Source organism: Myotis daubentonii, chromosome 1 (genome assembly GCF_963259705.1).
Source record: "Myotis daubentonii chromosome 1, mMyoDau2.1, whole genome shotgun sequence".
NCBI classification, from domain to species: Eukaryota; Metazoa; Chordata; class Mammalia; order Chiroptera; family Vespertilionidae; genus Myotis; species Myotis daubentonii.
Window position 1 is genome coordinate 97,176,868 of NC_081840.1, and position 27,141 is coordinate 97,204,008.

Genomic DNA, 27,141 nt, shown 5'->3' on the forward strand with positions numbered 1-27,141 from the left:
CAGGGCACATAACTAGGTTATGGGTTCGATCCTTGGTCAGGTCGTGTGTGGGAGACAACAGATGGATGTTTCAATCTCACATCAATGTTTCTCTCTCTCTCTCTCTCTCTCTTCTCTTTCCCTCTCTCTAAAATCAATAAAAGCATGTCACCAAAAAACAAACAAACAAACAAAAAACAACAACAACAAATGCAAAAAACTTGAAGTTAGAAGATTATCTACATTTCTTGGGCAAGTTGCTTAATATCTCTAAATTTGTTTCCTCATCTATAAAATGGAGGAAAATAATTCCCAAAGTAGAGATACTCTGAGACTTAACTAGAAGAGTGTGTTTGAAGCAAGTCCTTTAGAAGATGGCATATAGAGAATAATAAATATTAACACCTTTCCTTCTTTCACTTATATAATATTGCATGTAGAAGTACTTTGTAAATTGCAAAGCCCCAAAATAATTGTTAGTAAAATTAGTCGGAACTAAAATTTGTTGATTATTTGAAAAGCATGTCCTTTATAAGAGCAAATTTCTAGAAGCAAAAAAAAAAAGTATTTTTATGCAGCAAATTTAATTAATGGTTTTAGTGCAGTGATTTTTAACTGAGATTGATTTTGGCCCCAAGGGGACATTTGGCAAGACCTGGAGACATTTTTGGTTGTCACTACTAGCATCTAGTGAGTAGAAGCCACAGATGCTGCTAAATATCACACAGTGCACAGAACAGTCTCCTACAATAAAGAAGTATCCAGCTCAGAATATCAATTGTACTGTTGTTGAGAAACTGGTGGTAAGGCAAGTTAGTCTGGTTAGTCTTGGTTTCCAACTTGGTTGATGCCTATGCACATATTAACATACCCTTAACTTTAAAGTATTCCTTTTTTAGCCTGTGAACGCTCATAAAAAAATGGAAATTTTCATTCTAAAGTGATTATATGTTCAAGCCTATATAAATCACACAACTTTAATATCAAAACAAAGCTTTTGTTCAGCCCCAGAAAAGTCTAGAAAACACCATCACCACACATTCTTCTCCTCACTCCATTAAAAGATGTATATTTTGTAAAATATTACCATTTTGAAACCTGTACAGTTCTGCTTATCTCAAGCAATACTTGGTAAACAAAATTCCACTGTACTTAAGTCATTTCATAATTCAACAATGTGGATGGAGCTCTTTCCAGTGGAGGTGATTGCTTCAGAGTAAGAGCTCTCCTTCATACCACTTCTAAATTTTAATTTTAGAGATCAGAATGAGATAGCTCAGAGTCAGAAAAAAACCTGTTCAGAAACATTTGTGTTATTGCATAATAATTGTCAGAAATGTTCTTCCCAGCTGCGAATTTAATGGACGGAGTAGTTGGTAACCTGGAGCAGCTGAGCTATTAGTACTGTTGTTCAGTTCTTCATCTCCCATTGTCCACACCACTGCTGCTACAATCCAATCACTGGCTCCATGACAGAGCCTAACTGGTCATAGCTGAGTCAGGTGCAAAGAATGCTGGGAAAGTGGGGTGGACCAAGCAGCACGAGTTGTAGAGTGCAGTAATAATGATCCTATAACTTATTTTTGTATTTTCACAGCACATTACTTGATCATTTTAACAACCCAATGCTGTGAGCAAGATAAGTAATTTTATCCCTATCTTGTGTGTTTGTTACATGCTGTTGAGTCAGCTCCAACTCTTGGTGATCCTTTGAATGAGTGATGTCCACAATGATCTATCCTCAATAACCCTGCTCAGCTCCTGTAGATGCATGCCTGTGGCTTCTTTTATATGATATAGAAGTGATCAATCCCATAGTTGATTTTCCTCTTTTCCTGCAGCCTTCTGTTTTTCCCACCATTATTATCTCTTGCAAAGAACCCTGCCTTCTCATGATGTACCTGAAAAAAAAGGACGAAAAAAAAAACTACAAACAGATCTATGAAGTTTGACTGTCTTGCTCTAAATCATGCAGTGTCTAGGCTCCAGATCTCCGATCTTTTAACCTAGAGATCTGCACACTATAGGACACAAAAATATAAAGCCTACCTTATGGTCCTTTGCTTTGAGCTCTTTCTTTTTTAAAAAAGCACTTTTATTGATTTTTAGAGAGAGAGAGAGGAGAGAGAGAAACATCGACATCAGCTGCCTCCTGCATGCCTCGTATTGGGTCGAGCTGGGCATGTGCCCAGACCAGAATCGAACCAGCAACCTTTTAGTGTAGAGGACAACACCCAACCAACTGAGCCACACTGAACAGGTCTCCTTTGAGTTCTCTTGGTTTGCTTTTCTTGTCTTAGTTGCCTGAGTGCAAAGGAGAACTGGAGATATCGACCTGATGTAGTGGGTCAGCAGACTGCAGAAAAGGGACAGAAATTCTTCATTGGAACAAAGAGATTTGAACTCATAGGCATTCTCTAAACCAAAAAGGAACAATCATTAAAAAAATCTTTGGGAAAATGATTTTTTTTCCTAAAACATCATTTTCAGATCATAATCAATCATTCTGGAAGTATTTTTCAAAATTAGCCTTAATAGAAAATAATAAATAGTTTAGTTCATGCCTAATTTTACCCCATCACTCTAATTCAAACATATTACTGTGATTTAATGTGCTTTTCTTCAGGGTGATTATTTTAAACATTTGAAGGCAACTTGTTCCAAATTGGCAATGCCATGATCTGAGTGTATATATTTATTTCCTTCATTAACTTTTTTAGCTATTCATTGTCCTTTGAAAGGATTTTTTTCAGTTCCTTAACTTCCTCTTACTTGAATACTCAGTATAATTGTTTTCATACAGAGCATACAGGGTTTGTTTGTTTTTTATTTCTGAGAATGTGAAGCCACACTTGTCCATTTATAGGAAATCATTTTGATGAGAGTTTTTGTGCATGTATGTACAGGATGTAATTTTAGTTTTGTTTTTGTTTGTTTTCAGAGGAGTTAAACATTTCACAACAAACTTTTAGTACTATTTAGAGTCAGGAATTTTTAAAATATATAGCCACAAAATTATAGGTTGTCTTTACAACTATAAATGACAAAACCAGGAGTGAAGTATTTCTGCAGCAGTGTAGAAGTCCTGAATTAACAACATGTACTTTCTAACTTCTACAAACAAAACTGTTATTCCTTTCTGCTACTGAATTTGAAAATTCATACCTTCAAAGACATAGCAAAACTCTGAGTGAATAGATGTGAGTCATTCACTTCCTTCATAGTGAGAGAGGCTTTAGTTGGAAAATATAGAACTATTCTGTTCTGGTCTCATCTACTTCTAGGAGAAAACAGGGAGACAGTAATTTAAAGAGTCACCATGAACTTAAAAAACTTCAGCACAGATCAAGAGAGGCAAGAATGTCATGGATTTGCTTCAGCTCACCAGTTCTTTAGCATTTCAATCCTTGTCTATCTCTGAATGATACAATAATGATCCTATCTAATAAAAGAGAAAAATGGTAATTGGCGTACGACGATACCCTTTTCATTGGCTAATCAGGGCTATATGCAAATTAACCGCCAGTTAACTGCCAACAAGACGGTGGTTAATTTGCATATGTAGGCACAATGCAGGGAGGCGAAAGGGAAAGCAGGAAGAAGCCCCCTGCCACTGACAGTGATCAGAAACCCAGGGGGGAGCTAAGAGCTGGGGGCAGGGCAAAGGCGCCGCCTTTGCCCTGCCCCCCAGCCATGATTGGAGAATCAGGCGTCTTTGCCACCCTGGCCAGTGATAGCAGGAAGTAGGGGTGGAGCCAGCGATGGGAGCTGGGCACGGTCTAAGCTGGCAGTCCCGGGAGCTAGGGGTCCCTTGCCTGGGCCTAAAGTGGAGCCCACGATCGCAGGGCCGCTGCAGCTGCGGGTCCCCGCTGCCCGGGCCGGACGCCTCAGCCAGAGGCGTTAGGTCTGGGCAGGGGCGGAGCCTGCAACCGCGGGGAGCGGGGGGTCCCCTGCCCAGGCCTGACACCTCTGCCAGAGGCCTCAGGCCTGGTCAAGGGGCCGATCCGGTGATTGGTGATCGGAGGGTGATGAGGGTCAACTCCTCTGGCCGAGGCATCAGGCCTGGGTGGGGGGCGGAGCTGGGGATTGGGGGGATATGATGGTTCCCTTGCCCAGGCCTGAAGCCTGGGTCAGAGGCGTCAGGCCTGGGTGGGGGGCGGAGCCGGGGATTGGGGGGATATGATGGTCCCCTTGCCCAGGCCTGAAGCCTGGGTCAGAGGCGTCAGGCTTGGGCGGGGGGTGGAGCAAGCGATCAGAGGGAGATGGGGGTCCCCTGCCCAGGCATGATTCCTGGGCCAGAGGCCTCAGGCCTGGGCGGGGGCCAGAGCCAGTGATCAGGGGGAGATGGGGATCCCCTGTCCAAGCCTGACACCTCTGGTGGAGGCGTCAGCCCTGGGCAAGGGGCCGATCCTGCGATTGGAGGGTGATGGGGGTCAACGCCTGAGGGCTCCCAGTATGTGAGAGAGGGCAGGCTGGGCTGAGGGACACTCCCCTCCCCACACACACACCCAGTGCACGAATTTCGTGCACCGGGCCCCTAGTTTCTTATAACTAAACAGTTATTTTCTCATCTTCACTCCACTTTTTTAAGAGACAAATTTTTTTAAGGAAAAATTTTATCATTGATGACAAATGCCTGTTTCAGGGAACAATAAGTTTATTGGGACCATATAAATCAGACTAAGAATAAATATCTCTCTCTCTCTCTCTCTCTCTCTCTCTCTCTCACACACACACACACACACACACACACACACACACACACGGAAATATTACCCACATATAAAACATACCTGTATAATTTAACAAATATGCCCATGCCACCATGCCAATGTAGGTCACAAGGTAGAAATTTTCTAGCACAGCAGCCACCCATATGTGCAGTGCTTTCTACTTCCAATCCCACCTCTCTCTCTATTAGAGGTCATTGTTTATTCCAAATTTTGTGCTAATCATTTCCTGCTTTCCATTATATTTTTACCATATATTCATGCATCCATAAGTAATATGTTTAGTTTTGCTTGTTTTTAAATTTTTAAGTGGAATAATATATTTCGCCTTTTTAAAATTTGTTTATAAGATGCAGTTATATTATGTATAGCTATAGTTAATGCAATTTTGTTGTTGTATAAGATTCGACTTTACAAAAATACCACAGTTTCTCCTTTTTGCAGATGATGAACATTTGAGTTTTTTCCAGTTTTTCGTAATTGTATCGACAACACTACTATGAATATTATTGTACATGTATTTAGAATATAGTCAGAGTGAAATTTCTGAAACATAGAGTAGGTATATCTTGAGCATTATCATATAATTTTAAACCATCCCCCAAAACTCATTGTACCAATGTAAGCACTCATTCATTCTACATGTGAGCTCTTGCAGTTCACATCCTTGTCAGTTTTGGTATTGTGAAACTAGGAGCCCGAGAGAATTCAGAATGTAGTTTTCTGGGAGTAAATATTATTTACCTCCCTCTTCATTGTTCTTTTATGCACAATGCCTGATCTAATATTAAGAATTATGACACATTCAGCCCTAACCGGTTTGGTTCAGTGGATAGAGCGTCGGCCTGCGGACTGAAAGGACCCAGGTTCAATTCCGGTCAAGTTCATGTACCTTGGTTGTGGGCACATCCAGGTGTGCAGGAGGCAGCTGATCGATGTTTCTCTCTCATCGATGTTTATAACTCTCTATTCCTCTCCCTTCCTCTCTGTAACAAATCAATAAAATATATACTTTTTTAAAAAGAATTATGATACATTCAAAGAAAGAAGATAATATGAGCTATTATTTAAAAAAAAGAAGCAGTTAATAAAAGCAAACCCAGGCCCTGCTGTTGGGCTTGTCAGACAAGGACTTTAAACAAACCAAAATAAATATGTTAAAAGATGTAGTGAAAAGATAAGGGTTTAATCTCCAAAATTTACAGGGAACTCATACAACTTAACAAAAGGAAGATAAACAATCCAATCAAAAAATGAGAAAAAGGGCCTAAATAGACACTTTTCAAAAGAGGACCTACAGAAGGCCAAGAGACACATGAAAACGTGCTCAAAATCACTAATCATCCGAGAGATACAAATCAAAACAACAATGAGGTACCATCTCACACCTGTCAGAATGGCTATCATCAACAAATCAACAAACAACAAGTGCTGGAGAGGATGTGGAGAAAAAGGAACCCTCCTACACTGCTGGTGGGAATGCAGACTGGTGCAGCCACTGTGGAAGACAGTATGGAGTTTCCTCAAAAAATTAAAAATGGAACTCCCATTTGACCCAGTAATCTCACTTCTAGGAATATACCCCAAGAAAACAGAAACACCAATAAGAAAGGATATATGCTCCCCTATGTTCATAGCAGCACAATGTACAATAGCTAAGATTTGGAAACAGCCTAAGTGCCCATCAGCAGATGAGTGGATTAAAAAACGTTGGTACATCTACACAATAGAATACTATGCTGCTGTAAAAAAGAAGGAACTCTTACCATTTGCAACAGCATGGATGGACCTGGAGAAAATAATGCTAAGCAAAATAAGCCAGTCAGAGAAAAATAAATATCACATGATCTCACTCGTTTGTGGAATATAGTGAACAACATAAACTGGTGAGCAAAAATAGAGCCAGAGGGGGGAAAATATTAGAATATAATAGAAGTAATCCTGTTATTTGCAGAGTTTTAATATTTCCTGAAACGTTTGTGATATTATACTATGTTAATACAGTATTGGTAATATTACATTTAAAACTTTTTTCTTTAAATATTAATGTTTATTGCATGTAACATTATATTTAAAATAGTTTTTCTTTAAATAGTAAAAGATTATTTAATTTAAATATAAAAATAAATAAATAAAACAAACAAAAAATGCTTAATGTAATTTCTCTGTGAAAATTTATATTAAAACCACAATGACAAAATAATATAGGAGAGGGGCATGAGAACTATACAAATCAACTAAAGTCAAACAAAGTTAAGTAAGGGGGTCAACATGAAAGTCAGCTTACCTGAGATGCAAGCAGACCAAGAGGAGACTCTTGACAAATAAAATTCCTGCAAAGGTTGATTAATAGCTACTCATCCATACCTTATTGTTCACCCATATTATAAAGGGGAAACAGACCACAAAACATACCTTGTAAATGTTATAGTTAATCCCACTGTCTATTGTCCCATACCAGCAATTTTACATAGAAACTAGGAACAGAAATAAGCTCAACCTCTCCAGAGAATTGGGGTCTCTCTTCTCTCATGAGGAGAATAGGCCACTTGCCTGTGGAGTGACTTTACTTGCTTATCCTCCCTGCTTAATAAAACCTGCTTTGCCTCTTTAACTTCTAAAAAATAAATAATAATAATAAATAATAATAATCCTATCTAATAATAGAGAAACATGGTAATTAACTGTAATTTCGCTAGCCTTCCCATTGGCTAATCAGGGCGATATGCAAATTAACTGCCAACCAAGATGGTGGCCGGCAGCCAGGCAGCTGAAGCGAACAGGAGGCTTGCTTGCTCCAGTGATGGAGGAAGCCAACGTTCCCCGCCTGCTGCTGCCGGCCTCTGAGCTGCAACTCTAAGAAACAATGTTGCAATTATAGAAGCTAAACAAGCTCCAGAAACCTGCTTTCAGCCAGCTTGGCCTCAGAGCTTAGAGCGGCAGTGATGGTAACAGAGTTTTCAATTATATAAGCTAAACAAATGCAGATACCTGCTTTCAGCCAGCCGCAGCCTCAGAGCTGGAGCTGGGCCTCAGAGCTGGAGCCGGCTCTCAGCTCCAGTGACAGCTATAGAAGGTAAATAAATCCCAGAAAAAAAAAAAAAGAAGAAAAAAAAACAGAAAAAAAGGAGAGGCTGGGAACTTCAGTTGCCCGCCAGCCTGAAAATGGCCCTCAGCCCCTCACCCAGACTGGCCAGGCACCCCAATGGGTGTGTGACCAGCTGCAAACAACCATCATCCCCTCATCCAGGCTGGCCAGGCACCCCAGTGGGGACCCCCACTCTGAAGGGGGTGTGACCAGCTGCAAACAGCCATCATCCCCTCATCCAGGCTGGCCAGGCACCCAAGCGGGACCCCCACCCTGATCCAGGACACCCTTCAGGGCAAACCAGCCGGCCCCCACCCATGCACCAGGCTTCTATCCTATATAGTAAAAGGGTAATATGCAAACTGACCCTAACATCAGAAGGACTGGGAATGACTGGTCACTATGACACACACTGACCACCAGGGGGCAGACACTCAATGCAGGAGCTGCCCTCTCGTGGTCAGGGCATTCTCACATGGGAGGAGCTCTGCTCAGCCACAAGCCAGGCTGATGGCTGCCAGTACAGCAGTGGTGGTGGGAGCCTCTCCTGCCTCCTCAGCAGCGCTAAGGATGACTGACTGCAATTTAGGCCTGCTCCCCGCTGGCAAGTGGACATCCCCCGAGGGCTGCCGGGCTGCCAGAGGGATGTCTGACTGCCAGCTTAGGCCCAATCCTCCGGGGAGCGGGCCTAAGCCAGCAGGTGGTCATCCCCTGAGGGGTCCCAGACTGCGAGAGGGCACAGGCCGGGCTGAGGGACACCCCCCTTCCCCCCTGAGTGCACAAATTTTTGTGCACTAGGCCTCTAGTAATATAATAAAAATCAATAGAGAAAATGTCCTCGGGTGAGGATTAACAACAAAACACACAAAAAAAGGAGAATTGAAGTAGTCATTTTAAAAACTCATGTTTTAAGATTTTTTGTGTGTGATCATTAATTGAATAATGTTTTATAACTATTCACCTCACTCCATAGATAAAAATTGACCAATTGAAGGGAAAGGAGAAATAAGTGGCCGTGATGTCAATTTGTGTTCTTGTTGTACCAAGTAAAATTTTACCTGAGATATAAATCAATCTTAAACATCAAGAGATCTCTTTTTGTAAATAATTTTTAAAGAATATGATATAGTCATATAGTCTCATGCCAGATGAGGAGCACAAGAATGAGAAAATTCTTCTTGGCTTTGTGATTCATCACTTCCCAATACCTTCATGATTTGGGAAAAGACAAGAGCAGCATCAGCAAGTGGGTTGACTTATTGAGAAGCCAAAGGATGGCTTCAAAGTCCTTTAAAAGGAGTGCTTAAACTCCAATTTCCTTTAAAAGGGTGTTTTATTCCAAAACCTTGATTGTGATATTCCCCCACTTTACATTTTCCCCTTGTAATACAGCATTTTTAACATCCCAACCAAGGGACCATAAAGCAATCTGACTGTTATATAACAAGTCTCTGCATGTTATTATTATTTTTTTAAATTGCATTTCTCTGGAACACATAACAAATAATTTTTTTCTACAGATCAAAACCAAAAGCTTGGACTACGCCAATGTTAGTTTCAACTTGAATCACCACCCACCTGGGCCTGACTCAGGCTGGCAGTCCACAGGGAAAATCCTGCCTAAGTGCATTACTGCCTCTGGGTCTGTCCCCTGCTCAGGTGCACAGACCAGATTAGCCAGGAGACACAACAAGACAAATTTGACTGGAGTAGAATTCTGGGAAGCAGGAGGGTTTAAGGTACCACAAACATTTGCAAGGCCTAAGTAGAAATGACTTTTGAGGGAAACAGTTTGAGTAAGAACAAGGTTATTCATGATTCTAAGCTGATGCCAGGGCTTGCTGAAGCTTTTTAGCTAGAAAATGCTTTCAGGATAAGACTTTTCCTCTGGAGAAGCTTAAAGCCTGAAAACCAGCCATCTTTTGTTGTTACAAAACTTCAAAGTATATAAAATTTTAAAACAAAGACTCATTCATGTTCAAGAATTTACTTAAAATAAAATTAAAGTAGAATAATCTGTTCTTTGCTTCTAAGGTCCCTTTCAAAACTAGGTTTTTACATACGAAAAGTAGAATCCTTTTTCAAATTAACTTGTAGGAAAATAAAGCATAGTTTTATTAGACAACTAGAGGCCCAGTGCACAAATTCATACACAGGTGGGGTCCGGCTGGCCCGGCCCTAATTGGGGAGGATTGACTGGGCCTGTCGGGAGGAGGAGATGGTGGCAGGTTGGCAGGCCACCCCAATTGGGGCCCTATCAGGGTCGAGCCAGTTGGGGGGATGAGCCGTGGGCAATTGGCCAATTGGGGTGGGGGGGCCAATTGGGGATCAGGCCGGGGGGAGGGGCCATGGGTGGTTGGCCTGCCAGCCATGTCCCTGATTGGTGGGGGGACAATTGGGGGCAGGGCCAACTGGGGGGAGGGGCTGCAGGCTGATTGGGGTGATGGAGGACCATTGGGGGTGGGGCCAGCCAGAGGGAGGGGCTATGGGCAGATTGGGGTGGTGGGGGCCTATCGGGGGCAGGGCCAGCTGGAGGGAGGGGCCACAGGAGGTTGGCCGACCGGCCCCACCCCCAATTGGGCCAGTTCGCTGGGTGCAGTGAGCGTCATAGCAGCCGGTCATTCTAGTCGTTCCAGCATTCCAGTTGCTGGCATTTTATATATATATATATATTCTTACTTTTTTCTTTTACCCATTGACCAGATTTTGCCAGATGAGTAACAGTGTTAGTTGGCTGAGTCTTTCTAGCTTTAAAATCCATTAGCTCTCTTAAGCCTCTAAAATATTTATTTTTAAAGACAGGCATTAATTACTCTCTACTTAAGGGCCTAGCAATGTAGTGGGTCTCCTGTAAAGTAGGTGAGGAGGAGGTTTTGTGTGCCTATCTGAGGTTAGTCAAAAGCCCAGAAGCCGCCGAAACCGGTTTGGCTCAGTGGATAGAGCGTCAGCCTGCGGACTGAGAGGTCCCGGGTTCGATTCCGGTCAAGGGCATGTACCTGGGTTGCGGGCACATCCCCGGTGGGGGATGTGCAAGAGGCAGCTGATCGATGTTTCTCTCTCATCGATGTTTCTAACTCTCTCTATCTCTCTCCCTTCCTCTCTGTAAAAAATCAATAAAATATATTAAAAAAAAAAAAAAAAAAAAAAAAAAGAAGCCCAGAAGCCTGGGAGACTATGGTGGCTGCTCTTGGAGGTTTTACTGATGTGAATGCTTAGAACCATGATAGTGTTTCCAGCTGGTCCATTCCATGGCTGGATAGATTAGGACAAGTTACTTAATCACTAAGGCCCATTTCCTTATCTGTAAAATGGGCCTAATTGTAATGCCTACATTATATCACTCTTTTGATAATTAAATGATATAGAGGGAGCACAAAGTAAATGTTGACATATGTTAGCCATTACTACCAAATGTCTGTGCATGTGGCTCATGTAACTACATTAAGACCAATTTTTCTTTGTGCTAGTAGGATTTCATTGTCAAATTTTGTCAGAAATATGATGTTTCTAAACTTTTTTAATGACTGTGAAAGATCACAAAAAAGAAGCAGTGAGCTGAGAGCTGAGGCAGAGAGAGAACAGGGGTGTCCTGAAATTGTTGCTTTCAGTGTCCTTTCCAGTTCTCATCACCATTGAAAGCTACTCTTTTGAACCAAGATAAAGCACTCTTGGGAGTCTCTATGAAACAAATACACTGAATTCTGGTTTGGGGATACAAGTCATAGATCCACAAAGAGAAATCTGTAGAAAGAAATGTTATGCATTATAGGGACTTCACTAATGTTTGGTTATTTACACTGTTTATATTTATAAAGAAACCCTTAAAATTACCCATTTAGATGACCCAAGTAGGCTCAAAGTGAACATGTTTTTGATATGGCTACAGTTCAGTTTCAAATAAATTCATGATAAATAAAATTACAAAATGTAGTTGCTGTCTTCAAGGGTGATTTTACTGCTTTTGCATTATTTTTGCAAAGTACATTTTCAAAGTAGAAGCTTGTATACCTAGTAAATAAAACCACTGGATATTAAGAAATGAACTTCATTGAAAGATATTCAGATTATTGGAAATTTTAGATTTTTCTTTCATATTTTATTTTTTCTAAAAGAAAAATATTAGTTTTTCCTTTTATTGCCAGAGAAATGTGGAAGGACTCATCATTTCATTTTTATTTAAAAGATGTTATAATATCACATTCTGGATTCTGACACCTGTTTAGAGTGAGCCACAGGGGAACTCTGCTCACAAATATTCAAATTTACAATGTGACTGCTGACCTTACAGGGAATTATTATATTATTTCATTGGCCAGGTAAAAGGGAAAATTCAAACATTCTATATGACTCTGCTAAATACTAACAACATCTCTCAGTATTTAAAACACACTGTACTCTGGTATCACCCATGGTACTGAAAAAAAAAAGATTTTTATCGAGATTACATAAATTCTTGAATTCATCTTTGGAGATGTTAATGAATATAGGTGTCTCATGAAATCACGGGTGTCTTAATTTTACTGACAGAAAGTGGCATGAAGTGGAAAGTATTTGGTCCAGCCACTGCTGTGAATTTATGCCTATGTAAAGCCCCAATCTTATCCTATATAAAAAGAGGTAATATGCAAATTGACCATCATGCCCTTCCACAAGATGGTCACACCATGTGGTCACAATATGGCCACCACAAGATAGCCAGCAGGGGAGGGTAGTTGTGGGCAATCAGGCCAGCAGGGGAGGGCAGTTAGGGGCGACCAGGCCAGCAGAGTAGGGCAGTTTGGGGCAACCGGGCAAGGAGGGGAGGGAGGGCAGTTGGGGGGGACCAGGCATGCAGGCAGGTGAGCGGTTAGGAGCCAGCAGTCCCAGATTGTGAGAGGGATGTCCGACTGCCTGTGGGATTGGGCCTAAACCAGCAGTCAGACAGCCACCAAGGGGTCCCAAATTGGAGAGGGTGCAGGCTGGGCTGAGGGACACCACCCCAGTGCACTAATTTCGTGCACCAAGCCTCTAGTATTAGACTAATGTTTTAATTCTGTCATAATGTAGCTAGTTCAGGGAAATGAGAAAATCAGGAACATTTGACTTCAACAATCTAATTGGTGAAAGATAGTTAATTTCTTAAAAAAGGAAATCCTCCAATTTGATTTAGACACTAGAGGCCTGGTGCATGAAAATTCATGCACTGGAGGGGGCTTCCTCAGCCTGGGAGCCCTTCTCACAGCCTGGGAGCCCTCAGGGGTGGGAGGCGACCCAGCCATCAGGGGAAGGCAACGTCCCCATCACACCTCTGCTGCTGCCACTGCTGCAGTGCAAGTCTTGGCCCACCCTGGTTGCCTGAGCCTCGGGCGGCCCTGGGCGGCTGGGCAGCTGACATTTGAGGCTTGCCTATGCCTCAGGCCAGGCCTAGGTGGCTGGGCAGCCAACATCTGAGGCTTGCTGTGCCTTGGGCTGGCCCTGGGCAGCAGGGGGGCTGAGGGCGGGTCCAGCCACACTGTGCGCCTGCTGCCCTCTGTGCCTGCTGCATCCCCCCCCAGCTGGGCTGAAAGGACTGGGGGACTCTGGATGGGCTGAGGGGACTGGGCACCTCCATCTTTGTGACAGCGTGATGGTCAATTTGCATATTCTGTCTTTATTAGATAGGATATTTACCAAGAAATATTTATAAACACTAATACATCTCCTAATCATGAGCTACAACAGGAAGTCACTGTTTTAAAATATTTATGCAATGGTAATACTTTTAAATTAAGGGACTACTGTTACCAATTATTTGTCGATTGAGGATATTAACAACAACATCCTCTCATCTCAAACACAATATATTGAAAAACAAAATTCTTCATCTCTTCCAACATAAATCTGTTTCTTTGGTGTAATCAGCTTAGTAAATGGCACCACCAGTCACCAAAAAATGTTTGCTCAAACCAAAGACTTCAGAGTCACTCTTGAGTTCTATATTTCTCTCATGTTGAACATCCAATTAGTAGCAATTTTTTTTGGCTCTACCTTCCCCAATTATTCCAATCCAGCCACTTCTTACCACCTTGATCTCCTAACACTGTAATGTAACCCACCATTATTTCTAACCTGATCTACACGTTAGGTTCCTTGAGCATATCCCAAGTAGAGCAGCAAGGCTTTCTTTAAAAAAAATCCTCACCCAAGGACATGCTTAAAGTGAGAGAAAGGGCGGGGGGAAGGGGAGAGGAACATCAATTTGTTTCTCAAACATACATGCCCCAACCAGGGATTGAACCTGCAACCCAGGAATGTACCCTGACCAGGGAATCAAACCAGCAACATTTTGGTGCACAGGACAACACCCAACCAACTGAGCCACTCCACTGAATAAGCCATTTTTTGGTAACTAGATAATCTCTCTATCTAGGTTCTATGTAGGGGAGAGAAATTATTTAACAATTTATCTCTTCTCAGTACCTAAGGTTCTTATAGAGAGGTAAGCTAATTTACCTCACAAAAGCAAAAACCAGTCCAGAAAGTTCTTTCCACCATATTATGTAGGTTGCATGTTTTTTAACTAGCAACACAAACTACAACCTTACTTTAAAATTTCAAGCTACATAGAATTAAAATGTAAAAATCTCCCAATTCTATATTATCCCTTACTCTTCACAGGCAACTACTAATGATGGTTTGAGTGAATCCTTCTAGATATTTTCTATATATATCACACACATGCTCATACACAATAATTTTCTCCATTCTAGGATGCTATTAAATGTAATTAAATTGCTACCATTTCTCCAGGCTACAGTCCTCTTCCATTGACCCTTTGCCCCAAGTGTAGACACAGGTAATCCATTAATTCTCTTTGCCAAGACTGAGACCAAAAGGCAATTGTTTACTGAGCAATGCTGAGGCTCTGAAGGATAACTGGCAGAAATTACATCATGAAACAGGTAAAAAATTAAACTAAAACTAGATATTGCACATTATCTCCCTAGAATTAGACAGCCCAGGTTCATATCTTAGCTCTTCTACTCACTAATGATAGTACCTTGGGAAAATCACCTAGGTCTTTCAATATCTCATTTGTGAAAAGGGGGTAAAAATAGTACCTACCTTATAAAGCTGTTCACAGAATTTTATATATCTACACTAATAAAGGACAAAGATGCTAATTGACCAAAACTTTGCTACACCCCCAAGCCACGCCTGCCAACCAATCAGAGCGACTATATGCAAATTAACCCAACCAAGATGGTGGCCAGCAGCCACAGAGCTGGAGCAAGAAGGAGGCTTGGTTGCCCAGGTGCCGGGAGCCGGTCCATCCTTGCTGTTTATAGGGACCTGGCATATATGGCATACGGTTCTTAATATGTTTGCTCACCTTCTTGGCGCTGTGTTTTAACCAAGGTCACCTCTCCGAGAAAGGTTGAATCCCCAGGTAGGGATTTTCCCCTGAAGTTAGGGAGGGAATAAAACCCCTCAACTAAGTGCCAGGCGGGTAATTAATCCCTTTAACTACGAACAATCATGCTTAAACTACATAATCTTTTCTCCCTGGAATGGAGATAAGAAACGCCCTAACCTTTGTAATAGAGATTGATAGGATTAAATCAACTTGTATAAATACAGTTGTAACAAGACAGAAAGACTCAGAACTTAGAACAGAATCAAGAAGACAGAACCTACACGGAGCCTAGAGACAGAAGAACTTCGCTGGAGAGAGCATGCCGGAGGATCCTGGAGAGGGACTGGCCTCGGAGCCTAGAGACAGAGCCTAGCGGGAGAACATGGCAAGGGATCCTGGACTGAACCTGACTACAGAGATTGGCGGGAGAACCTGACTGGAACCTGGACACTGAACCTGACTGGAGAGCCTGGACAGAACCTGGCTGGAGAACCTAGCGAGGGAACATGGCTACAGAACCTCGCTGGAAATCCGAAGCAGAACCTCTCTGGAGATCCGGGCTAGAGATCCTGGCTAGGTTGCTGATCAACTGAACGCTGTCTCCGTGTCATTCCTTCTTCGCCGACTCCGTCCACACCTTTGGGGACCCCTGGACCCACTGGGGTTGGACCCTGGCACCCAGGCAATGGAGAAAGCCAAGCTTCCCGCCTGCCCTGAGCCGGCTGTAGCCTCCACTCATGGCAACAAAGTATCAATTATAGAAGACAAATAAATCCCAGATACCTGCTTCCAGCCAGGCTCCACTGGGAGCTTGGGTGGCTGGGGGCTTAGCCAGCCTGAAAACAGCCATCAGCCCCTCACCCAGGCTGGCCACACCCTCATGGGGTGAGGGTCCCTGCTGGGGGGGTTAGCCAGCCTGAAAACAGCCCTCAGCCCCTCACCCAGACTGTCCAGGCAACCTAGCAGGACCCCACACCCTGAAGGAGCTGTGGCCAGCCTGCAAACAGCCCTCAGCACCTCATCCAGGATGGCCAGGCACCCCAGTAGGGACCCCGACACTGAAGGTGCTGTGGCCAGCCTGCAAACAGCCATCAGCCCCTCACCCAGGCTGGCCACACCCTCATGGGGTGAGGGCCCCCACTGGGAGGCTTGGCCAGCCTGCAAACTGACATCAGCCACTCACCCAGACTGGCCAGGCACCCTAGCAGGACCCTCCCACCCTGAAGGGGGTGTGTCCAACCTGAAAACGGCCCTCAGCCCCTCACCCAGGCTGGCCAAGCACCCCAGGGTGGAGCCCCACCCTCAAGGGACTGTGGCCAGCCTACAAAGAGCCATCAGCCCCTCACCCAGGCTGGCCAGGCACTCCTATATACTAAAAGGGTATAAGCAAATTGACCCTAACAGCAGAACCACTGGGAATGGCTGGTCACTAGGATACACACTGACCACCAGGGGGCAGATGTTCAATGCAAGAGCTTCCCCCTCATGGTCAGTGCACTCCCACAGGGGGAGCTCTGCTCAGCCACAAGCCAGGCTGATGGCTGCCAGTACAGTGGTGATGGTGGGAGCCTCTCCCGCCTCCTCAACAGCGCTAAGGATGTCCGACTGCAGCTTAGGCTTGCTCTCCGCTGGCAAGTGGAAATCCCCCGAGGGCTCTCAGGGTACCAGAGGATGTCTGACTGCCAGCTTAGTCCCAATCCCCAGGGGAGTGGGCCTAAGCCAGCAGGTGGTCATCCCCTGAGAGGTCCCAGACTGTGAGAGGGCACAGGCCGGCCTGAGGGAACACCCCCCCGAGTGCACAAATTTTTGTGCACTGGGCCTCTAGAGTGTGTGTGTGTGTGTGTGTGTGTGTGTGTGTGTGTGTACATATACATACATATATATACATATATATATATATATATATATATATATATATATATATACACTAGAGGCCCAGTGCACAAAAATTTGTGCATTCGGGGGGAAGGGGGGGTCTCTCAACCTGGCCTGTGCCCTCTCGCAGTCTGGGACCCCTCGGGAGATAACGACCTACTGGCTTAGGCCTGCTCCCAGGTGGCAGAGGGCAGGCCCAATCCCTAGGTGCAGCCCCTGGTCAGGCTCAGAGCAGGGCCGATTGGGGAGTTGGGGCGCCGCCCCCTGTCATGCACAGAGCAGGGCAGATAGGGTGGTTGCGATGCCACCCAGTCACGCTCAGGGTAGGGCCAATTGGGGGGTTGGGGCACCGCCCCCTGTCACACTCAAGGCAGGGTCGATGGGGAGGTTGCGGCGCCACCCCCTGTCACGCACAGAGCAGGGCCCATCAGGAGGTTGAGGAGCTCCCCCCTGTCACTCAGAGAGTAGGGCCCATAGGGGAGTTGGGGCACCGCCCCCTGTCACACACAGAGCAGGGCAGATCAGGGGGTTGGGGCGCCACCCTCTATCACCCACAGAGCAGGGCTGATCAGGGGGTTGGGACGCCAGCACTCTCACACTCAGGGCAGGGCCAATGGGGAGGTTATGGCTCTACCCCATCACACACAGAGCAGGGCCCGTGGGAGGGGTGGGAGTTGTGGCACCGCCCTCTATCACCCACAGAGCATGGCCGATCAGGGGGTTGGCACGCCGCCACTCTCACACTCAGGGCAGGGCCGATGGGGAGGTTATGGCTCTACCCTGTCACACACAGAGCAGGGCCCGTGGGGGTGGGGGGTTGGGGCGCCTTCCCCTGTCACAAACAGAGCAGGGTGGATAGGGAGGTTGTGGCCCCACCCCCTGTCACACACAGAGCCGGAGGGCGATCAGGGCATTTGAGCGCTGCCCCCTGTCACGCTAATCATGGTGCCGGGAGGCATATTACCCTTTTACTATATAGGATAGAGGCCTGGTGCATGGGTGGGGCTGGCTGGTTTGCCCTGAAGGGTGTCCTGGATCAGGGTGGGGGTCCCCACTGGGGTGCCTGGCCAGCCTGGGTGAGGGGATGATGGCTGTTTGCAGCTGGTCACACACCCTTCAGGGTGGGGGTCCCCACTGGGGTGCCTGGCCAGCCTGGGTGAGGGGCTGAGGGCTGTTTGCAGCTGGTCACACACCCTTCAGGGTGGGGGTCCCCACTCTGGTGCCTGGCCAGTCTGGGTGAGGGGCTCAGGGCTGTTTTCAGGCTGGCGGGTGACAGAAGCTCCCAACCGCTCCTTTTTTTCTTTTTTAATTCTGGGCCAGCTTTAGCTCTGAGGCTCCAGCTCTTAGGCCTCCGCTGCTGAAAGTAGGTAATAGAAACAATGTATGACTCCAGCTCTGACTCCAGCTCTGAGATCCCAGCTCGCTGAAAGCTGGTTTCTGGGGTTTTATTTTTAGCGTCTATATTTGTTAAAATGTTTGAAACTGCAGGCTCAGAGGCCTGCAAGGCAGGCGGGGAACGTTGGTTTCCTCCGTCACTGAAGCAAGCAGGCCTCATGTTAGTTTCAAGCTGCCTGGCTGCCTGCCGCCATCTTGGTTGACAGATAATTTGCATATCTCCCTGATTAGCCAATGGGAAGGGTAGCGGTCGTACGCCAATTACCATGTTTCTCTTTTATTAGATAGGAGATATATATATATATATGGCTAATATGCAAAGTTTCCCTTTGGGAGTTCAACCAGGAGACCAATAGTTTGATCACTCACTATGATGTGCATTGACCACCAGGGGGCAGCACAGAACATGGCGGGCAAGCAGAGGTGGCAGCAGTGTGCTGAGGGAGCGAGGGAAGGAGGAGGCCGGGAGGTGGGGAGGTGGGGAACCTGATCAGCCCTGATCTCCAGGCAAGCCTAGGGACCCTACCCATGCACAAATTTTGTGCACTGGGCCTCTAGTCCTATATAATAAAGCGGTAATATGCAAATTGACTCTCACGCCCTCACGTCATCACATAATGGCCTCCCTCATGTCTTCACAAGATGGCCACCCCCATGTGGTCACAAGATGACTGCCCCATGCCATCACAAGATGGCCATCCCCACATCATCACAAGATGACTGCCACAAGATGTTTGCTCCACGTCTTCACAAGATGGCTGCCACAAGATGGCCGCCCCCAGGTTGTCACAAGATGGCCAGCAGGGGAGGGGAGGTGGGGGGGGTCCAGGCCTGCAGGGGAGGGAAGTTGGGGGTGATCGGGCCAGTAGGGGAGCAGTTAGGTGTCAATCAGGCCAGTAGGGGAGCGGTTAGGGGAAATCAGGCAGGCAGGCAGGCAGGCGAGTGGTTAGGTCATGCATTCACAGGTTTTTATTTGTTCTTCTTAATTGACATTATTGTTGCATATGACCTTTCATACAAATCATCTATTGCACAATTAAAGATATAAAAAATTCTGATACTGGTGTAAAGATGTGGGAGTAAAATCTAAAGATTGCTTTAAATTTTTTTAACCTATTTCTGCAGGGCTAGGGAAATGAGGGATTGGAATGATGATTTAGGAACCCAGGGAGAGCACATATCAAGTTTGTAAACACAATGGCCTCAGAGCAATTGTTTGTCTGGCATTCTTCTAGGAAATGCTTTTTCCAAAAAATTCCTGGTTATAGTAGAAGACACTATGGCTCCATTTCCTGTATACAGTTGATTGGACCAAGAATGGCCACCTGAACCAAGATATTGTTACTATGATAATTCATTTCCTGGCCTCAGTCAATTGGTCTATGAGCAACACACGACTCAGGCTAAGCCAATCAGAGTCCTTTTCCTAGAATTTTAGAACTGGAATTGGGAAACTATTTTTTCTTAATTTTATTTTATCTTTTCAATTACAGTTTACATTCAGTTGAAAAACTGTTAAGATTCAAACTCAGATCAGCCAGTAGACTCCTGGAGAAAAATTCATTTAATTCAAAGGGAAAGAAGCCAAGGCAGACAGAAAAACAGATGAGTCACTGGGAGTCTTGATGGCATTTAAGGCTTGGTTCCACATGTTCCCACTCCTTGCAGAAACTAAGTTTCTTTGTAAGAGTCCAGTGTGTACATTTAATAAATTATTTTCTAAAAATATATTTTTTATTGATTTTAGAGAGGAAAGAAGAAGGGGAGAGAGATAGAAACATCAATGATGAGAGAGAATCATTGATTGGCTGTCTCCCGCATGCCTCCTACTGGGAATCAAGCCTGCAACCCAGGCATGTGCCCTAACCGGGAATCAAACTTTGACCTCCTATTTCATAGTTCGACACTCAACCACTGGGCCACACCAGCTGGGCAATAAATCACTTATTTTTATACAAAAAACTTTATTGTTAAGTGTATTACAAATGTCACTCTCCCCCCTCCCCCCCCCCCCGGCTCAGTGGCTACCTCCACCTGGTTATCCCTCTTTTTCCCCCACATTGGCTCCCTCTATCCGGTAACTTCATTGCCCCAGGACTTCACCACCCTATAGTCTGTGTCCATTGCTAATGCATATATGCATATAAGATATTTGGTTAATCTCTGCCTGCTCTCCAGCTTCCTTTCCTCTGAGATTCATCAGTCTGTTCCATATTTCCATGGTTCTGATTCTATTTTATTTATCAGTTTATTTTGTGCATTAGATTTCTTATTTGGTTATTTTGATTTTTAGATTCATTGTTAATAGATATATATTTCTTGCCATTTTATCATTCCTATTTTTTTAAAAAATATATTTTATTGATTTTTCACAGAGCGGAAGGGAGAGAGATAGAGAGCTAGAAACATCGATGAGAGAGAAACATCGATCAGCCGCCTCCTGCACATCTCCTACTGGAGATGTGCCCGCAACCCAGGTACATGCCCTTGACCGGAATCGAACCTGGGACCCTTCAGTCCACAGGCCGACGCTCTATCCACTGAGCCAAACCGGTTTTGGCTCATTCCTATTTTTTATCTTCTTCTTCTTCTTCTTCTTCTTCTTCTTCTTCTTCTTCTTCTTCTTCTTCTTCTTCTTCTTCTTCCTCCTCCCCCTCCTCCTCCTCCTCCTCCCCCTCTTCCTCCTCTTCCTCTTAAAGAACACCCCTTATCATTTCATAATACTGGTTTGGTGGTGATGAACTTCTTTAGCTTTCTCTTGTCTGTGAAGCTCTTTATCTGACTTAAATGATAGCTTTGCTTGATAGAGTAATCTTGGTTGTAGATCATTGCTTTGAATATTTCTTGACACTCCCATCTAGCCTGAAAAGTTTCTGTTGAGAAATCAGCTGACAGTTGTATAGGCCCTTTCTTGTAGGTTATAACTGCTTTTCTCTTGCTGCTTTTAAGATTCTCTCTTTGTCTTTAATCCTTGGCATTTTAATTATGATGTGTCTTGGTGTGGGCCTCTTTGGGTTCCTCTTGTTTGGGACTCTCTGTGTTTCCTGAACTTCACCAGGTAGGGAAAGTTTTCAGTCATTATTTCTTCAAATAGATTTTTAATATCTTGCTCTCTCACTTCTGCTTCTGGCACCCCCATAATGTGAATGTTGCTAAACTTAAAGTTGTCCCAGAGGCTCCTTACACTATCTTCATATTTTTTTATTCTTTTTTTTCTCTTCTGATTGGGTGATTTTGATTCCTCATATTTCAAATGGTTGATTTTATTTTCAGAATTCTCTACTCTACTGTTGAATCCCTATAAATTATTCTTTATTTCAGTTAGTGTACACTTAATTTCTAACTGGTCCTTTTTCATGTCTTTGACATTCTCATTAAGATCCTTGAAAGTTTCATTAAATCCCTTGAAGCTCTCACTAAGAGCCATCCAGTCATCTGAGCTGGGCCCTCTAGGCACACCCCTGTGTGGTCTGTGTACACTGTCCAGTTGTAGTTGAGCCTTGATTGCTGTTGGCATCACTGGGAGGAATTGACCTCCAGGCCAATTGGCTGTGAGGACCAGCTGTGACTACAGTGAAAGAGCTCCTGTACAGGAGACGCCCTTATGGAGCGGGACTTGCTTCAGTGGGGCTTCGGTGCTCACCAAGTCCGCCCTTGAGTGTTGCTCATGGATGTGGTATAGTTGTAATATATCATGGTCTGAAGCTATCCACCAGGTTCACTGTCTCTAGGACCTCCTGGGAGGTGCAAAGTCAACCACTGCCTGTGCCCTGCCTGGACCACCCGTTATGAGCTACAGAGTGATTTTCAGATGGCTGCTATTTCTGTTGGGCTTGGAAATGTGCAGGAGAGGCCAAGCTGTGAACCTTGGAAAGCTGCTGCTAGTGATGGGTCTTAGGCCTTTTATTGATAGGTTTGGGTCAGGCTAAATCCAGCTGCTGCTTCTTTAAGAGATTTTAGGAAAATCTGAAGCCTGAGCCAGGACAGGCCATTCATATGAAAAAACTGCTACAAGCAGCTTGGGTGGCGCTGCAAATTGGATGAGGAGGGGTCTCAGGGAATCACCAGGCAGAGCAAACAGTGTGAGCCATGCTGATGGAAACTCAGATATGGCTGCCAGCTCTGCAATGGGGGAGGTCTTTGCACAGGAAGAATGACCTTTGTGAGCACCCCTGTCTGGGAGAAAGACGCCCCCAAGTTCCTGCCCTGATGCCAGACAGTCCAGTTCTTCCCCATATGTCCCTGGATCCCCCCAAAGCCACCACTTGACACTGGAGCTTAGAGGAAGTGGGACCTTGTACGTTCGTGCATGAGCTTTTTAAGAGAAACACCTGGGACTCCAGCGGCCTCTATGTCACTCAGCCACAATCCCCACTGGTTTTTACAGCCCAAAATTATGAGGACTTCTCTTCCCAGCTCTGGAACCCTGTTTCTCTCTTTTCCATGTCCCGCATGGAAAAGGAAACAGTCCATTTGCTGAGTGGAGGAGCTGGGGATTAAGAAATTAAAGAAAGACCAAGATGCAGAAATAGGTTTTAAGCTGGGGCCAGGTGGGCGCCATCCTCTCTGATGGAGAGGCGGCAAAAAGCGGGCTGAGCCACACAGCAGGTTTATTTTAAAGGCCTAGATTTACATATCTAGTTCCGCCCCTGCCTGATTAACATGTCCAGCCTTATTGGGGAAGCATGTTCCCAGGGCATGGCTCTGCCTATGCTCTGAGTTCAGCTGACAATAATTATAAGAAAATGCCTAGGTGCCTCCCAGGCGGCCCTCTACAAGATCCAGCTCAGGAAGAAGATAACTCTGAGATTAAAGAAGAGCCATTGAAAGAAAAGGAAATAGACAAAGAGGCTGAAGCAAACTCCTCTGAGGGAAGAGCCTCTACCAGCCTGCAATGGCCTTACCCAAGCCCAGCCCTCTACTACCCACCCCACTGAGGGTGGCGAGTTCCAGGAGGAAGTTTTCCCTGGTTCCCCAGCTCCATCCCCAGGCAGAGCCCTAATTCCTTCAGAACAGCCTGCATCTCTCCCAGAAGTTGTCCTCTGAACCCGAACCTCAAGTGAAGGGTCTGAACAACCAAAACAAAGAGCCCCTGTCTAGAGGACCTCAGCACCCTTTTATTAGGCCTCCTCCACCCAAAGCTACTCCCAGTTCTAGGATCTCCTCAGGGAACATACCCTCCAGTCCTACAGCCTCTGAACATGGTTCACCCACCAGCCCTAGGGACTCCTTGGAGGCTGGGACCCAAGTCTTAGTTCCAGGGCCACATTTGAGGTTTCTCTTGATCCACAGCCACCACAGAAGCCAGTAAGAACTTCTGAGGACAGAGAAAAGGAAAACACCGACAATCTGAACCCAGATCTTTGTACTTCCTTCACCTCTATGATCCCTCAGGTTTTTTCAGAATCTGACAAGGCAAGTAAGATGGAAGACAAAGAAGAGAACAATAAGCTTATATTGACTGACTTCCCTGAGAGCCAAGGTCTCCAGCTTCATGCCTCTGTGGTTCCAGAAGATAGCAACATCACAACACCTGAGCTTCAAGAAGAGGTATCTACAATTCAAAGTGCACAACTCTGAAGAGTAACTGCCAAGACCTCCCACATCTATACAGCTCCCAGAGAAACTCTTCAGCTAGAGGATACATTAGTCACAGGGACTTAAGGTCTAACATTCATTTCTAGATTCTCAATGTGGATGCTGGTTGTCTCTGAAGACCTAGCATTAATGGAGGCTGAGGAGCAGACTTAGAGGAGGGAGGGGGGCAGGCAGGTTTGGGAGAAGAGGTTGTTAGACTCAGGGAATGTTTAATTCAGATTTTAGCATTGTTAGAATAATAAGACTTTATATATTAAATAAAGTGGGGCTAAAATGACTATAACAAGCAAAAGCATCTATAGGTGCATATATACAACCACACATACTCATAGAACAGGAAACAAATCTTTGATTTACCACTCATTTTTCAAGACTTAAAGCCAAAAGACCTATTTTAAGATTGTTAAATAAAGCATTATTCTATGAAAAAAATTTTGAACAATAAAATGGCAAAAAATACATATCTATCAACAATTGAATCTAAAAATCAGAATAAATGAGCAAGGAATCTAATGAATAACATAAACTGATTAATAAAATAGAACCAGAGACATGGAAACATGGAACAGACTGACAAATCTCAGAGGGAAGAGATTAACCAAAGAATTTATGTGCATATTTGCATTACCCATGGTCAAAGACATTAGGGTGGTGAAGGCCTGGGACAGGGCGGGATCTAGGTGTAGGAGACAATGGGGAGAAAAAGAGAGTGGGGGGGACATCTGTAATACTCTCAACAAGAAAGATTGTTTTTTAAGTGGAGGTCTTGGCTGACTTAGTTCCAATGATAAAATCAGACCAATAGCCTCAAAATATTCTTTATTGATTAATTAACAAATTTGTGTTGACAAATTTTTACCAGCTCTCAGAGATGACTTGTGAAGTATAAGATATAGCTTGTGCTTTTTAGATGCTAAAAATATATAGAATTGTTGCATAAAGATTTAAGAAAGCAAAATCAAAACCCTATCATTTTATTTCTCTACTAGAGGCTCAATGCACAAAATTCTTGCAAGAGCAGGCCTTCCTTCCCCCGCTTGCCATCACTGGCTTCCCTCTGGCACCCGGGACCCAGGCTTCCCTCGCAGCCCCAGCTTCATACGGAAAGTCATCTGGAAGGACGGCCGGTTTAATTAGCATATTACTCTTTTATTATTATTGATGGCTTTTAATTTAAAATTGTTACTCAGCTCAAGATCTGATTCATATTTATTTTCATTTTAAAGCTTATTTTTCATTTAACACCAATGGTTGGCTTTATTATTTTTTTAAATATATATTATTTATTTTTTACAGAGAAGAAGGGAGAGGGATAGAGAGTTAGAAACATTGATGAGAGAGAAACATCGATCAGCTGCCTCCTGCACACCCCCGTCTGGGGATGTGCCCACAACCAAGGTACATGCCCTTGACCGGAATCGAACCTGGGACCCTGCAGTCCACAGGCTTTATCCACTGAGCCAAACCGACCAGGGCTCACTTTATTATTAATATTTTCTTTTCTGTGACTTAATAGAATATGTGTAAGTAATTAATGATTACAAAACTTTTTTGACAAGTATGGAAAATAGTAGTTAATGTTTTCCATCTGCTACATGGTGTGTCACCAAAGAACAATTGATCCTGCAGAATAAGGAAACACCTATGCAAGAACATGACAGAAATACAAATGTCTAATGAATTAATTTGATCATTATATATTTTCATAAATGCTACCATATGTTGTTTATACTATCCATTATCAAAATTAGTGCCTGAATGTTGTCACTTCCAAAGCTTCACTCTGGAAAGTTTTAAAAATTGTATTTAATTTGTCTAAAATACATTGTTATTTATTTCTAAATATATAATTTCTAAAATTAAAGTTAGAGTTCTGAAGTCTCTTCCTTTTAACAGCTTTGGTGGTGCTATTGCAAAGTCTTTTGTTTGTTTGGTAGTCTTAAGTTCTCCAAAGAGTCAAAACCAAGGACTACATCTATTGACCTCAAATTCAAACTACAAATTGTGGAAAAGGAATGCAGAATGCTTCACAGTTTCAAGCTACATGCTTGGGAAGCATTGCCCATGTTCTAGGAAGTTGCCACAGCATGGCTCTATGTTGGAACCCTCTGTCTCCATCCCGCCCCACCCCAGCTCATGTTTACCAGGGATTGTGCTATAGGAAGAGAGCTTAATCAGGATGACACAGAAAAGCCTAAGAAACTCTTTCTAGATTAGTCTATTTCACTGAATTGGTACAAAAATAGAGATCAGAAAGGCTTCCCAAAATCAAAATAATTGTTCTAAATATTATAATATTGGCAGGTATTTTGCTGTTTATTGAGTTCTTAAAAAGTGCTAGTGCTGTTCTAAACTGCTTAGGGCAGCGGTTCTCAACCTGTGGGTCGCGACCCCTTTGAGGGTCGAACGACCCTTTCACAGGGGTCGCCTAAGACCATCAGAAAACACATATATAATTACATATTGTTTTTGTGATTAATCACTATGCTTTAATTATGTTCAATTTGTAACAATGAAATTGGGGGTCACCACAACATGAGGAACTGTATTAAAGGGTCGCGGCATTAGGAAGGTTGAGAACCACTGGCTTAGAGGTATACATGCTATGTTTCTCATTTAACTTGTTCAACATTACAGACCAAAGACATTGTGCAGCTGAGGTGTGAACACAGGCTCCTGATTACAGAAGCTGTGGGCCTAACCAGTACAAAATCCCATCTCCAAATGACCAAATGCACCGGACTAGATTTATTGGTGCAAATGATACAAACATAACTTTCTGTCTTCTTGTTCTAGAGATGCAACTAAGCAGGTTTTCTGGCTTGATATTCTTTTAGTGTTCTATTAAATTCTATCTTAATTAGTATTGCACATGCAAATTTCACAGTGAAAAATTAAAGAAAAAAATAGGACTTAAACCACATAGATCTCCCATTTGCAGTACAAGCAGAATAGATATCAAAAAATCTGCTCTGTTCTTCCCCCACCAAACCACTAAGTCTAGGATGATCTCCAGGGGACCCATGGACTCTAAAAATAGGCAAAACCTTGAACATATGCACACATATACATTTTGCCTGAGAGAGGTCTCGTGGTTTTTA

General features: G+C 44.0%; 1 pseudogene; it reads left to right on the forward strand.

The window, feature by feature from the left end:
- Nucleotides 1–22,046: 22,046 nt before the first annotated feature.
- LOC132230727 (bridging integrator 2-like) lies at nucleotides 22,047–24,351 on the forward strand (annotated as a pseudogene).
- Nucleotides 24,352–27,141: the final 2,790 nt, after the last annotated feature.